General features: G+C 41.7%; 1 protein-coding gene across 5 annotated transcripts in view; it reads right to left on the bottom strand.

Moving 5' to 3' along the window:
* Positions 1–16894, bottom strand: part of LOC148015971 (1-aminocyclopropane-1-carboxylate synthase-like) — a 45140-nt gene that overhangs the window by 7150 nt on the left and 21096 nt on the right. The window lies entirely within an intron of this gene.

The following is a 16894-nucleotide window of genomic DNA, read 5'->3' as shown; positions in this document are numbered from 1 at the left end:
TCCAAAACCCTAGCCTGGACAGTGGGGGACAGTGGCAGAGGTTGTGGTAAGATAAGGTGGACAGGTGCCAATGGGTGGCTGGCGACAAGTACCAGCTCTAAGTATTAAATGTGCCCTTGGAAATGACCTATGGTATCATTGGGACTAGAGATATTAAACATTTAAAGCTTAGAACTAAGGCTAATTAATGGAAGCATGAAGACTTTCAAGTCCATAGGGCTTAGAATTTTAAATTCTGGATGGGTAGTAGCCAATTTGCAGGGCCAAATTAATTTCCACAATTGATTATTGTGGAAAATTCATTTCTAGAGGCTAGCTATGCATTAGCCAAATGTGCCACTTGGCAAAAGGAGAGAGATCATGCCATGTAGTGTTGGGAATCAATACTGGGTAGAGGAAATTGAGGGAGGGCTGTGTGAGCAAGCGATAGCTGATCTAGGGTTTGCAACAGTAGTAGAGGGTTGATATGTAGCAGGCAACAACAGCCAAGTGATCCCCAACAAGAGATGACAGCATCTAGAGCCCTCAATCCAATGGCAATTGAAGGTATGAAACAAGATAGAGGCAATAATTTCTTCTCTACCACAGTGAGAAACAATGCTACAAGAGGAGAGCTCACCAACCACGCTACCCATAGTCACATGGAATGTCCATTTTTGGGTCCTCTGTTCCCGTTCCCCATTCCATGCCTATTGCATGTGACTATATAGCCACATGGAATGGCAATTAATGGCCATTTCCATTCCATATGACACTGATGCCAGCATTTTACTCCCCCATCGAAGCTATTGGCACCATCAGAGTTACCATTTAAAAGCATTTTTCCGTCGGAGTGCAGCAAATGCAAAAGCATATGACGAGAATGAAAGAAAGAAGTCAGCACCCGAGAGAGAGAGAGAGAGAGAGAGAGAGAGAGAGAGAGAGAGGGGCAGATATATACAAGACTATGTGAGTATAACCAGCCGAAACTCTCTCCAACCTGCATGCAAAACGAAGTGACTATGACCAGAGGCAAGCCAGCCCAAATACGTAAAAAGGAATATAATAATCTAATCAGGTCAACCCGTTCCCATTTCCAATTCCATATGACTATGTTGCTAGCTTTTCACTCCCTCATCGAAGCTATTGGTGCCATCAAGATCGCCATCAAAGTTACCATTTAAAAGGATTTGTCCCTCAAAGTGCAACAAATGCAGAAGTATATGACCGGACTGAAAGAAAGAACTGAGCACCCAGCCCACGGGCAAGGGGGAGTGTAAAGAAATACTCTGACATAGAAACACAAATAACAATCATACGACAAAGCACAGACTGATAAAAGAACACAGACAATGAACACAAAAAATAACTGAAGTGATATAACTGCTGAGATATACAATGCTCACGCAACAAACACACTATGCAATGAATAAATATTGAACCTCGAACTCCTGTATCTCAAGGATCAGGGGAGGGGTGATGAGCTAGAGAGTGTGTCATACTCTGAACAGATCCCGAATTGCAGCAAGGCAACCTCTGGATGTCGAACACCAGCAAACATAGCAGTGAGAAGCTAGATCTAATGCAGACAGCAGTGAGGAGAGGAAAAGACTAAAAACGCAAGCAAGACAGCCTGCAAGAGAGAGAAAGACTAAAAACGCAGGTAGGACAGCCTGCAGAAGAGAGAAAACTTCCAAATGCAAGCTACAGATGACGTGTAAGCAGTACGGCAGCAAGTCTGTGTAGGAATAGCAATCGCCTCACTGGGATCAGCTTCAAACTGCGAGAAGAGGGCTAATGTAGACAGCAATGGATAGCTTCAACTGAGATGTCCTCCACAAACGAGGTGTGGGCAACAAGCTAAAACACTTGAAATCTGCAAAAACGTGATGGAGAGCAGCATACGTATTTATAGAAAGTTTGTGCCCTCCCAAGTGGGTTTGTGCTTATAGAACATAGAAACTCTCTAAGATCGCATTTCTTTTAAATAAACTAGGTTTCTTCATTAATTAAGCTTTGGGATTGTTTAAGTAAAGCTAATGCATTTGTAGCTCAATACCCCCTCTCAGGCCCAACAACGGTGTTACGAGAAAGATCTTTAACCCCAAGGCGTCCCACCCCAAAGCAGCTAGAGCATTGGACAAAGGGTGTGCGTTGGCTGCCTAGTGGCTTACCAAGACTACAAAGGCGATGGTAATCTTACCAAGGGAGCCCAAGTGATCACCCCAGAGAAAACAGGGCATCGGACAAAGGGTGCACGTCGACTGCTCAGTGGCCTACCAAGCCCTACAAAGGAGTATGGAATCAGCTATGGACTTTTTTTTAAAATATAGATTTAGCATGTAGTAGAGAGTCAAATCAATTTTCGTCCTATTGAGTATCCGTGCCCCAAACGGGAGAATAATAAAGGATGGTCAAACCCAAGACCTTCACAAAATAAGCATACTATCCCTATCATTATTGGGTGTCAGTGAAGAATGAAAATGGTTGTGGGTATAGCAAATATGTGAAGCAAGCAAGACAAGCAAAGCAAACAAGCTAAGGACAAACTGCCTTGGAGACTGACATGGGTAATGCCACAAATATGGTGGATCCAAAGTCGACCACTCCAAAAGACTGAAAAGGAATAAATGCGCACATATATATTTACATAAACAAAATGCCAATGCATGGGGTAATGCAAAGGGTGATTCAAGATGTTATGCCCACACAAAATGCAATGCAACGGTGCCACTTGGACAGTGCTCTCACAGAAGAATTATTTTTACAATCATATCATCCTGACAGTGCGGATAAAGTTACAAATGTCCATAATACAATAAATGAATGAAATTGTAAGCATCATCACTGTCACTATCAAGAGAGTAGAAGCCGCCCCCTCTCAAACTGAAAGGTAAAGCAAGAGGGAAGCATCCTCTCCCGTTAAGCTGAAGAAGTAGAGGAGGGTGTACCCAAACTGATCCTGGGTAACAGGTACTGAGAAGAACCGGCCGGTTGACCGCTTTGGTCAAAATATCTGCAAAATTATCGGATGTAAGCACAAACTCTAGGCGGATGGTGCCTAGCTCAACCTGCTCTCTGGAAAAATGGAAGTGGGCTTCCAAAAGCCGCATCCATGGTGTAATTATCTGATTGCCCGCAAGGACAATGGCACTCTGGTTGTCACAGTAGACAACAGTGGGAGAGATCGCATGGGAAATAAAGTGATGTCAATAAACTTCTCAGACAGATGGCCTCGGTGATGCCATCAAAGAGAGCCTGATACTTAGCCTTAGCCATGGAAGCCATCGCCGTCTCCTGCTTACGGCTTTCACCAAGAAATGGAAGCCATGCCCAAGGAAAAGAGGTAGCCGCCATAGGAACGCCAAGTGTCAAGATCTCCTACCCAATCAAAATTAGTGTACCCCTACAAACATAAACCAGAACCATATGTTAGGCCAGAAGAATAAGTACACCATAAATAACGCAACACACGAAGGCATCCATTCCAATGTGACATCTTAGGCGCTTTGAAATACTGACTGAGTATGCTGACTAAGTAAGCTAAATCTGGCCTGGTGTGAATTAACCAAAGAAGTTTTCCTACAACAGAGCGATAGGTATGTGCATTAAAGGACTATTCTAGCGTATCCTTCGACAAGGGAACGATAGGATCAAGAGGCGTGGCCACAAGCCGTATCTGATCCAAAGTGTATTGTTCCACTAGTTGAAATACGTACTTCTACTGTGACACAAAAATGCATCCCCCAAAACGACACCCAAAGACTCTGAAGTGAAAAATGGCATGTCGAGAGTCAAAAATGCCTCATATGGGATCTTCTAAAGAAAAGCCGCAGTCCGGCACCGGTTGAGGATGTACACCGAAGTATTAACAACCTCGACCCAAAGGCGCTCAGGAAGCTCTGCTGCAAAAAGCATAGAGCGTGTCATTTCCATGATCGTCTGGTTCCTACGCTCTACAACTCCATTCTGAGAGGGGGAGTTAGTAGAGGTGAGCTGGCAAGAGATACCACGCTTCAATAGAAACTCCGAAAACTCATGGAAGATAAACTCACCACCACTATCACTCCTCATGCAACCAACACAACGACCAATCTGGTTATGAATCAACAGCACCTAAGCAAAAAATAGGTAAAAACATCAGACTTATGCTTGAGAAAGTACACCCATATGTATCTAGAATAATCATCCACTATCAAAAATAAGTATAGCGCACCATTCAAGGCGGAAATGGATGTCGGCCCATAAAGATCAACATGAATCAATCTGAGAGGCTCTTTAGTAGGATGTGTGTATTGAGCTCTGAGGCGCGAAAATCGAGACACGTAATGCTTATTAGCATCAGAGAGACAGAGAGAGTGCAAAGTAGCAAGTGAGAGTGAGCACGACTTATGGGTACAATGACGAGTGTACCACTTTAGGTTTATATATATATATATATATATATATATATATATATATATATATATATATATATATATATATATATATATATATATATATATATGAAAGTACAAGTGTGCTAAGGGTGTATTCACATCTAAGCACATATAAAAGGCACGAGAGCGCTTTATTTCTAACAACCTCCCACCTAAAGACAATGTGCCTTAAGAGGAGAAAAGAATCAACTAAGTCTAGGTGTGTACAAAGCTGAAATACATATATCTATCCAACTCCCATCATTTGTCGGCAATGAGCAAACCGCTTTGTTGTTGGAAGACCCTTCGTGAGAAGGTCTGCAAGATTATCATTTGTATGCACTTTGACAAGCTCGATGCTCTTGCTCTCAAGTATATCTCTAATGAAGTGGTACTTCACCTATATGTGCTTCGCCTTTGCATGAAAGATGGGATTCCCTTCTAGCATGATAGCACTCCGATTATCACAATGGAGAACAGGTAACTCTGTAATGCCAAGCTCTCTCACCAGACGTAAAAGCCACAAAGCCTCCTTGCATGCCTCAGTGGCAGTCATATACTCCACCTCTGTAGTAGGCAATGCAACACACTTTTGTAGCCTCAAGATCCAAGAGACTGCTCCTCCTATAAAGGTAAACACATACCCAGAAGTGGACTTTCTGCAATCTGCATGACCAACATAGTCTGCATCCGTAAAGCCAACGAGAGATGCTTTCTTCTTTCCAAAGCAGATGCACAAATCCTTTGTGCCTTTGAGGTATCTCATAATACCTTTCACTGCTTCCCAATGCTTTTTACCAGGGTTTACCATGTATTTACTAACCACTCCCACTGCAAAGGCAATGTCAGGACGTGTAGCAACCATAGCATACATCAAACTGCCAACAGCTGAAGCATATGGTGTCTTGGCCATTTTAGCCTTCTCATCATCAGATGTAAGACTGTCCCCTGCACTGAGTTTCACATACGGAGGTAATGGAACTCCAATTGTTTTCCCCCTCCCCCTCCATATTGAAACGTTGCAAAACCGTGGAGATATACTCCTGTTAAGATAAAGTAATCCTTTCGACCTATCTCTGAGTATTCGCATGCCAAGAATGTGATTTGCATCACCAAGATCATTCATGTCAAAGCTGCCATGAAGACTTTGCTTCAGTGAGTCCAAGGCATGAGTATCCCTGCCAGCAATCAACATGTCATCAGCGTACAAAACTAAGATAGTCAGGCTGACCATTTGTGGCCTTCTTGTTGTACAAGCAATGATCCACTTGACTTTTATGAAAACCTTGAGACTACATAAATGTATCAAACTTATGATTCCATTCTCTTTGTGCTTGTTTCAGCCCATACAAACTCCTTTTGAGTTTACATATCATCTCCTCTTTCCCTTTTGCCACAAACCCTTCAAGGTGCTGCATATATATTTCTTCATACATATCACCATGTAATAATGTAATCTTTACATCCATCTGTATGAGCTCCGTATCTTCAACTGCAACCAAGCCCAAAATGGTTCTCAATGTAGTCATCTTGACTACAGGAGAGAAGATCTTATCAAAGTCAACGCCATGTTCTTGCTTGTACCCTTCGCAACCAATCTTGCTTTGTACTTTGGTGAGAAACCAGAAGTGACCTTCATCTTGTAAACCCATTTGCATGGAAGGGTTTTCTGCCCTTTAGGCAACTGCACCAAGTCCTAAGTGCTATTTTTCTCAAGAGATTCTATCTCTGACAACATGGCTTTATACCATTTCTTGTTGTCCTGTCTGTCCATTGCTTCCTTAAAGCAAGACACTTCACTACAGTCTCTCAACATGACATAATCAGCCACATTGTTTGCACCAGGAATGAATCTATCAAGTTGTCTAGTAGCTCTAGACGACCTCCCAACCCAATGATCATTGTTTGCTGGCTGTTGAATATTTTCAGCTTACTGTCCTGGCATTTCAGCCTGCAAATCAGCATTAACAGCTTGCTGTCCTAGCTCTTCTTGCACATGTAGTGGCTCATTATCATGGGCAATAGCTGGCTATTCATTTCCGGCATTATTTTCTGCATTTGTAGGTTCATTTACAGCAGGTATTTGCTGTTGTACAACAGGCACATTTTGCTGTCCAAAAGGTATTTCTTCCCGGAATGAAAACATACAAACTTCCTCAGTCTTTTCGAGATGTTTATGCATGCGATCCTCCCAGGAGATAAAATCATTGCTGCGTACTACTTTCCTTTTCTCAAGATCCCATAATCTATACCCCATTTCACCCTCGTCACCATGCCTAAGAAAATGCATTTACAGGACTTTGGCTCAAGTTTGCTATGTTTTTCTTTATGAATGTGCACAAATGCTCCGCAACCAAACACTTTCAAGTGTGCATACGAAGGTGACTTGCCCGACCATGCTTCTTGGGCAACTCCGTCCCCCCCCCCCCTAAAAGACCTATTTGGTGACCGATTAATCAAGTGTATGGCTATCATAACATCCTTTGCCCAAAAACCATGGAGTAATGCAGCATGAGACGGCATTGTACGGAACTTATCCTGTATGGTCTAATTCATACACTCTGCAACTCCATTTTGGGATGGATTATAAGGGGCAGTGAGCTCCCTCTTTATCCCTTTGCTGTCACAAAATGCCTGAAAGGCCTTAGACACATATTCCCCACCATTGTCAGAGCGAAGACACTTAGTGTCTTATCAATCTGATTTTCAACCAATGCAAAGAATTTTTGAAACTTGTCAAGCACTTCATCCTTACAGGGTAAACTCATACCTTCCGTGTAGCATCATCGACAAAGGTGACAAAATATTTATTTTCCCCTAAGATAACCCTGGCATCTGACATACATCAGAATGTACTAACTCTAGAGGAGAAGATTTCAGTGAAAGAGACTTCTTATGAGACGTCTGTGCATGTTTATCATAAACACAATTATCACAATGCTCAAAATCAGCATAACGAAGACAAGGCAAGTAACCCAAATAAGAGAGCACTTTCATTCCAGTTTGACTCATGTATCCCAACCAGCCATGCCACAAAGAAACACTTGGCTGCTCAGTCACGGCAACAACATGATCACTCACACTAGATACATGGAGAGGATACAAGGTATCACTTTTACAACCTTTGGCAATCACGCTAGATTCCTTACAGATCTTCCATTTTCCATCTCCAAAGGTGGTATGAAATCCATCGTCATCTAGCTGCCCTGTGCTAATCAAGCTCTTCTTGAGCTCAGGTACATGCCGTACATGCTCAAGTGTGAAGACAGAACCATGCTGAAACTGCAACTACACTGCCAATACCTGCAATGTCACATGCATAGTTGTCACCAAGATGGACAAATACCATGTCAACCCCCTATATAGTCATAGAACCACTCACAATTAAGGGTGACATGAAAGGAAGCACCTAAATCGAGAATTCAAGTATGCATGTCATCATCTGTATCTGCAAGTAAAGCATGTGCACCAAAGTGTGAAGAGACCAAGAGTACATCATTCCCGCTATCACTGTCATGAGTGACTACATTGACCTCTTTAATTTTGACACTGCTCTTCTTAGGCTAACTCTCTTTCTTCTCTTCCTTGCTATCATCTGTCTTCTTGCCCTTTCCTTTCTCTTTCTTCCATTTGTAGCAGTCACATTTAAAGTGACCCTTCTTGCCACAATGATGGCATTCAACATCCTTGCCACGTGATTTACTGTGTCCCTTGCTATCAAATTTTCATTTCTGCTATAATCTGCCCCTAGTATGCAAAGCACTGGAAGACTTATTGGATGCATTGTTCTGCCGATTCATTTATTCCATGAGTAGAGCACTCTCTACATCAGCATACAAAAGAATCACATTAGAATTACTCATAGCAGTCCTGAATGTATCCCAACTCTTTGGTAGAGTGCAAAGCAAGAATGTAGCCTTAAATTCTTCATCAATCAAGAACTTCAAGGCAACCAACTGGCTGAAAATAGAGTTAAACTCACTCAAGTAAGTAGACATTGATGTACCCTCTTTCATACGCAAATCCATAAGCTTTTTCAATCAATATACTTTGCTTGCGGCACTCTTCTGTGTATACAGTTCTTCCAGTTGAGTCCAAATAGCATACGCAGAATCCAAACCTTCAATGTTAAACACCAAGGCATCAAAAATCGATAGCTCAATGGTTGAGCGTGCAAGCTTATTTAACTCATCCCAATCTTCCTGTTCCATATCTACAGGCTTTGCCCCTTTGGTCTTAATTGGCTTTGCCTACTTCTTCTGCAACAGGATATTGTAGCACTGTTTTTGCCAGACTGCAAAGTTACATGGTCCTTCAAGCTTCTTAATGTGTATGAGATTATTGTTGTCACTGCTGCCAGCCATGATTTTCAGCCCAAATGTGACCAAAAATTTCAGTAAATGCAAACCCACCCGCTGAAGCCTCTTGTCCATTGCCCGCCTTGGTCCCGCTGTCAGCGCCCGTGAAGTCACCCGCTGGTCCCGTTGTCTCGTCGGCAACCTGAACTAGGTTGCGTGTCGCCCAGTTGGTCACGATTGTTGCCCCATCGACCTGCAGCTGCTGCCGTCGCCTGCTCCATCACATGACTGCGCCTGACTTACGCCATCGCCATCTACAGCCCACAACCTGACTACTAACCTTCAGTTGTCTATTGTTTGCCGACATGCCCAGTCTGCAACCTGACATCTCCTCCTCAACTTGCCCTATGCGCACATGGTCTTCTGCCTCAGCCCGACACAGAGGTCGCCAAGAACTCCGGCTGTCTGCTATCCTCGTCAGATCTCGGGGAGCGCACAGAACCTAATGGCTCTGATACCAGTTTGTTGAGCTCCAAGGCGCGAGAATCGAGACACGCAGTGCTTGCTAGCAACAGAGACACAGAGAGAGAGTGCCGAGTAGGGAGTTAGAGTGAGCACGACTTGTGGGTACAATGACGAGTATACCACTTCAGGTTTTTGGATAGAGAGAGAGAGAGAGAGAGAGGAAAGTACAAGTGTGCTAAGGGTGTGTTCACACCCCAGCACATATAAATGGCACGAGGGCCCTTTATTCCCAACAGTGTGGACTGCTGAGAAAATGGGGTACGGTGCTGCTTTTTGAGCAAACAAGCTTTACACACATCGTGAGCTAGGTTTAGAAGGGGAAGGCCCTCAACCAGCTGACAGCAGGATAACTCATAAAGAGAGTCATAACCAATATGCCCTAAGCGAAAGTGTCAAAGATGCTCATTGTTTGTAGGCTCCCGAGATGTGACTAAGGCCTGGAAGCTATGGAACACGGAGCCCTCTGTTGTCGGCTCGGTCAAAAAGTGTGTCATATGGTAAAGGCCAGTAGGCTGTGCCTCACCACAAGCAATAACTAAACCAATTTGAGAGTCAAAGGATCTCGACCGTGGTCGCTATAAAGAAAACTGCTCACCCCAACTGGCAAAGCTGCTGAACAGATAACAAGTTTACCCCAAGCTGGGGGACATGGTATACATTATCCAGCGAAGTGAAATTTGGACCCTTGTCAGTGGCAAAACTAACGCTACCTTGAGCCTGAATCTTGATTGAGGAGTTGTTTCCTATACAAACCTACCCGGCTACAAGGGCTCTGGTACGGAAAATGTCCTCTATAGAAGTCATATGATGTGTAGCTCCACTCTCCACAATCCAAACAAGAGCTGAAGTGCTTGGCTGTGATGAGTGGGCCTCTACGGTAACCTCGTCAAGAGGCAACTCACAAATGTGAACGAGACTTGCATCTGATGTCCCTATGGAGACAATGTGGCCCTCTGCAGACCAGTTAGACAAGCCCTCTGGAGTTGAGAATGTTGTCGACTAAGATGACTGAGCAGTGGCAGTATGAGTCTGACCTTTAAACTGCCCCTTGCCATCATAGCCCTGCGTTTACCTCCTGCAAGCGTCCAAATCCCATCTGTGGATACAATATGGCCCAACTAATTAATCTCTTCTAAGAAAATTTCACTCTTTTGCCATTCACATCAAGTTTGTATTTACGGAATTCTTAAAACACTATTTTCAAGTGTTGCTTATGCTTTTCTTCATCTTTTGAATGAACCAAAATATCATCAAGAAAAGTACATGTAAACTTTCGATGTGCTCTAAATATTATTTTCATCATTCTCTTAAATGTTGTAGGAGCGTCGGTGAGATCAAATGGTAGCACAAAAGACTCATACAAATCAAAAGTTGTCCTGAATGTTGTTTTATGAATATCTTGAGAAGCAATTCTTATCTAATGGTAGCTACTCTTCAAGTATATCTAGCTGTAATACTTTGAATCCATCCAATCTTTCCAAGATATCATCAATTCTTGGAATGGAAAATCTATTTTCAATTGTAATTTTGTCACGGGACCTGTAGTTCATACACATGCGTCCAGATCCATCTTTCTTTTGCACTAAGAGAATTGAAGAACAAAAAGGTAAAGAGTTGGGTCTTATCAGACCCTTCTCTAAGAACTCATTCACTTGCTTCATAATCTTATCTTGTTGTATTGGACTCACATAATAGGGTGGCCTATTTGGAGGTGAGCTTCCAAAAATGATATCAATGTGGCAATCTTCTGACCTCTCTAGTGGTAGCTCTTTAGATAAAGTGCCTGCAAACAATCTTTATACTCCTTTAAGAAACTCGTTTGTTCCTCATTCATATTTGAGATGGACTCTTCAATTCTAAACTCTTTGTTAGAATCTTATGATAAATATTAAATACGAGGAAGTAGACTTTTTCATTGCCTTACAAATTTGTACATGGGATAAGATAGAAATAGAGTTTCCCTTTATTCCCGTATCAAAAGATACATTTTAACTCTTGAAAGGGAATCTAAACTTATTTTTATTCCAATCAATGGCTAGATCTATTATTCTACGCCAAAGTATTCCTGATACAACATCACAATGACCAAGATCTCCAATGACAAAACTCTCATAATCTACATTATCTCCTATCTCGATTCGTAGTTTTCCAAGAATGTGAGTAAATTCAAACTCCATTCCTTAAAAAACAGCATCTAATATTTCTAGTGTTCCAAACCTCTTCTTTGATAAATGTAGAGCTTCAATAATCCAAAAATGGATATAATGATATGTAGCCTCTGTATCAAGATGAATGAAAATAGGGTGAGTAGTAATCTTACCCCGAGCCATTAGAAGCTTTCTTTTTTCTCATGAGGTTTCATCCTCTTGCAAGGATTCCTTAGGTACAACATTTACTTCAGCTGTCTTTTAGGGCTGATTTTTCTTCTTTGTCTTATTAGAACATTGACCAGCCATGTGTCCTTTTTCTCCACAAGAGAAACATTGTCCTTCTCTTGTATATTCTATTGATTGCTGATATGTTAGCTCCTTTTTGGATGGCAAAGGTGGTATGCCTCCATCCTTGTGCTTTGGTTCTTGTTTATCTGACTTTTTTTTATCAAAGATATTGGTCTTCTTTCTTTATGGTTCTTCTTTTGAAGCTTCACCAAGCATCCATGGCATATGCAATCCTTTAACTTCTAAGATTGTATTTTAAATGAGCTTTCCGATCAAAACCCAAGGTTTCTCAAAGAATACCTGGCTCTGTTACCATGTGAAGAAATGCTCTAAACACAAAAAATATAAAACCAACCATACGACAAAGCACAGGCTAATAAACACAAAACACAATTAGGGTTAGGGTTAGGGTAACTCAAAGACGGTGAACACAATGAATAATAAAGTAAATGAATAATAAATATACATTGCTCATGCAACAAACATACTATGCAATAAATATTGAACCTTGAACTCTCGTATCTCTGGGCTCAAGGCAAAGGTTATGAGTTGTAAAGTGTGTCATACTCCAAATGAATCCTAAATCGCAGCAAAGGCAACCTTCGAGTGTCGAACACTAGTAAACGCAACCAAGGACGGCAGTGCAAAAGAGAGAAAAACTAAAAATACAAGTACCTAAGGAGAGAGAAAAACTCGGCAACAACAATTAGGTGCAGCTGCAACCAATGGAGAAGAGAGAAAATCAAGGTGGCAGTCAAAAATTGCAAATGCAACCTATGAAGGAGAAAGAAGATCAAGAAGACAAGTCCAAATTGTTGGCAACAGCACTAGACCTTGATGTCAGTATCAAACACAGCACTCAAACAATAGGCAATAGCTCTAAGGTACCAAGCAACAGCTGCAAACAAATGGCGAAGGCTGGAATCAGACACCAAATGGTAGCAAATGGCTAGGGGAAACTCTGACCACGATGTCCTCTGCAAACAAGGTGTGAGTAGCAATAGCTTCAAAAACTGCAAAAACGAGATTAAGAGAGTGTGGTAAGCTGCATGTCCATTTATACAAAAGTTTGGACACCCAAATTAGGATTTTGCATGTGGGACATAGTAACTCTCTAGGATCGCATTTCTTTTTAAAATAAGAGGTTTTCTTTAATAATTAAGCGTGTTTTGGGATTGTTTAAGTCAAGCTAATGCATTTTTAGCTCAATAGGGACTTATTGATTATCATTCATTAAGATGACATGCTGCTCACTAGATCTACAGAGAAAAAACTTACAGATTTTAAGGCTGAATTAAAACATGCATTTGCTACGTCAAATATGGGATATCTACACTATTATTTGAGAATTCAATTCACCCAAAATCATCATGGTATCATCACATCACAGTCATGGTATATGGATAAGCTATTACATAGGTTTAATATGAAAGGTTGCAAACCTATGTGCAGTTCTATGGAGCTAGGCTTAAAGTTGTCTATGCATAATGGTGAAGAGATATCTAATGTTGCAATTAACAGCCAAGCTCTTGGCTATCTTATTTATCTTTGCAACACACGCACTGACATTTAGTATGCAATATCTCAAGTAAGCACGTATATGCACATCCCATGAACTATACATTAGCAAGTTCTTTAGCCGATCTACAGATATTTGCAAGGTACTTAATCACATGCATTATTATTTTCCAAGGGGAGAGACTTGCATCTATAGACTTACAGTGATTTAGATTGGGTTGGTGGTGCAAACACTAGACAATCTATTATTAGACATTGTTTATCTCTTTCATGGCTAAGTAAGAAATAGCCTATAGTGGCCACCTTGTCTTGTGAGGCTGAGTACAAGGCAGCCTTCACCGCAACAATGAAATATATATAGCTACGTGGATTGTTGGCTCATCTACAAATTTCTTTGGAGGGTCCTACACCCATACTTTCTAATACTCAGAGTGCTATTGCAGTGGCGGGGAATCCTACGTTTCATGTTCACACAAAACACATTGAGGTACATTACCATTAGTCAAAGAGAGATGCTATGTAAAAGAGATCAAACTGATGTATGCCCCTGCACAAAAGAATGTTGCAAACATTTTTACCAAAGCACTTCCTTGTGAGAAGTTTGAGGCTTTTTGAAAGTCCTTGAACTTGCTACCCTTTGGTGATTGATCTTCCTATACTTCTATCATATTAGTACTGCAGGGGGAGTGTTAGAATTTGCCAATTTAATGGGCATTGCCCAATGTTTTAGTTAGTTGGTTTGTAGTGTGAACACAACAATATTAATAATTTGTGTCACCACTTCTAGAGTTAGTTCTAGAGTTAAATGAACTCTAGTTGAGCTAGGGATAGGTCTAACTTACTTAAGACCTATTGTACTTTCATTCTATCATTTCTACCACTTGCATCTTTTGAGTATGAAACTACTGCCCACACTTGCTCATTGTCTTGTGTTCACTCACACACACACACTCTCTCTCTCTCTCTCTCTCTCTCTCTCTCTCTCTCTCTCTCCCCATATCCAACAATCTGTAAAGGTATTCTTGGTTGTAGGAACAAAAGTGAATTTGTTATAGGATGGGAAAGATGGGTAGGGTGGGGGAGTGGAGTACACTTAGAAATAAATCCCAAAGTGCTCACCATGCATACTTAAGTATGCAAAGTGGATTCAAAAGTGAAAATCAACTAACTAGACATGGACATGGAGATTGCATGACTAGCCCACAAAGGAGGGATAGAGACACGTGGAACAAAGGATGGAATTCCCTGTGGGGGAGTAACCCATGGAGTGTGTAACAATGCATTATAAGTGTAAAGAAGGGGAAATATAAATACCCGAGAAAAATAAGGAAAAACACAAGCTACATGGCCAAGTATATAAAATAAATACCCTTTCATCTTCTTCTCCTTTAGCTTTTATTGCTTCCCTTCTTTCTCTCTCTTCTTGTCTTTCTCTATCTTGTCTCTCTCTACTAGTCTTTCTCTCATGTTCTCTCTCTTTCTCACTTCTCTGCAGCCTTTTTCCTTCTCTCACCTCTCACCTAGGTCTCCATTACAGTTGGTATCAGAGCCTCAATCTTTGGTCCCTTCTTGTTTCTCTTTCCTTATATCCAATTATATTTTATCCAAAAAGAATAAAAAACCCTAGTTCAAACAAGTATAACAAGGATAGGAGTTGTAAGGAGCAATGATGGAGTACCACAAGGTGCTAGCAATCTTTCTTGGAGATCTCACAAAAGCCATGGCTAAGTTGGAGGTACTCGAATCAACTTAAGCACCTTGTCACCAACTTTGAGGTAAATTTTAAGGATTCTTGGTCAAAGAAAGGCTTCACAAGACTTGGAGGAGACTATTTTCTCTTCTACTTCTTGAGAACAGGCATTTCCCTCTTCTTCTCAAGCTCTCTTCCAAGGTTTCATGGAAGAGATCCCTTGTACTCTCTTGATCACTTGCTCTATGTGGGAGATAACTTCAAGAAATGTGTTCCTGACATCATAAGCTTCTACTAGACAACCATCGTGATGATTATTCATGGAGTGATGGCAGCCATTTTCAGCTTGCAATACGTGCAGCTTGTGCTGTTATAACAGACTCATTCCAGGCTGCTGCTTCAAAACAAGGAGTTGTTGTCCTCCATTTACTTCAAGGCTTGCATTTGAGGCACTAAAAGTACCATCTTGCTGGTCTCTCATGCAACCATGGGAAGTAGCATCTCTTGCAGGAGGACCTCTTGAATCCCACGTCGGAATGCAGCAGTAAGGAAGATCTTGAATGCAAACACTCCTAGCAAGCTTAGAAGTACAGTCCACTATAGCTGGCTCCCCCAGAGGCACATCTTCTGCCTTGAAGGACCACCAAGGAAAACCTCCATCCTGTCTCTAACAAAAAAGACTGCCATGATTGATAACTGGATGTGACGCTACTGCAACCAGGAAACCCATACCAGAAGAATATAGAACCGTCAACAGTCTTGGGAAGTTCCTCTCTGCATCTTTACCATAAAGGGGACAAATCTCAGGAATCCTTCGTAAAGGAATACCCATGGCAACAGAAAGCTCAGCAGCAGCAGAAGCAGGCAATGACAGCAGTCTCCACTATTTTAAACAGCCCTCAGGTGGGAGACACACACCTAATGTGGTACTGCAGACAGAAAAGCCCCTGAGATTGTAGCAAGTTGCATTGTTGCAGTAAATGGCTACTATTGGTTGCAAGAAGACAAGAAATATGAAACAAGCCAACACAAGCTGCATGGCTGCTGGCGCCATTGGAGTTGCCCAGTGTGTTTCCATTACCATGATGCTTTTCAAGGTCAACCTTCTATCAAGCATACGTGCACCTGAGTTTTCTGTGTGTTTGAATTGCCCTATCTGCAGAGAGAACTCTTGTTCTTGAGCAAGCAGCTTGTGCCATGAATGATGGGCAGCATCAAAGCCTTTGCTTCTTCCACTGTGTCAGGGTAAAAATTACCAATTACACAGACCTCAAATTCTGCCAGTTGATTCTGACTGGGCACTTCTTTAACTTGCTTGATTGCATTTGGATTTTGGTAGCGACTAAACTCACATGCTGCAAAGATCTCTCAAAAACCTGCGATACTGGAGATGATGGATCGTTAGCCAAGCTCTATATGTGCTCCTACTTCTGTTTTGGAATGACTGCTACCTCAGAGTTCATCAAGCACTTTACCTTCTCTAAATCTGCACCTAGCTTGAGCTCTGAGGCACATTGTTTCATAAATTCATTGAAAAGCTTCTTGAAAGCAGTTAAGAAATTGTGTGGCCCACCTGCATGCAGAAGTTGATAGTGCTACTTTTGAGCTCGGAGATGGCGTTTATGTCAATGCTGATGAGGGTCCAAATTACATTGGTCGGACTTGTAGAGTTTTTTTCAGACATCTAATGGTGAACCTTGGTTCTTTCCTTTAGGGCCCAGGACACAGCAATTGGTGAAGATGAAGGAAGTAAACATGATAAGAAAATGAATTTTTTTGAGAGAGGTGTTATCATGTATGCTGTCATTCAAGCCCTCTTTACAATGCAACATTGACTTTGACTGTCCTTTTCAAGTCATACCGATTAGGTGTTATAAATAGAACCTTGATCTTTCCCAATGCCTGCAACAGTGGCAATTGTGAGAGCGCCAGGAGCAGCATCCAAGGTCTGTTTTTCCTGAAGAACGTTCCCAGATAACAAACCATTTGAAGCTTGTTGCTTGCTGTCTACTGAATGTCCTGAAGAAG

Source organism: Lygodium microphyllum, chromosome 23 (genome assembly GCF_053477565.2).
Source record: "Lygodium microphyllum isolate KBCC chromosome 23, Lygodium_microphyllum_v1.1.10, whole genome shotgun sequence".
Classification (NCBI taxonomy): domain Eukaryota; kingdom Viridiplantae; phylum Streptophyta; class Polypodiopsida; order Schizaeales; family Lygodiaceae; genus Lygodium; species Lygodium microphyllum.
Note: the sequence above shows the minus strand (reverse complement) of the source record. Positions and strands in the feature narration are given on the sequence as shown.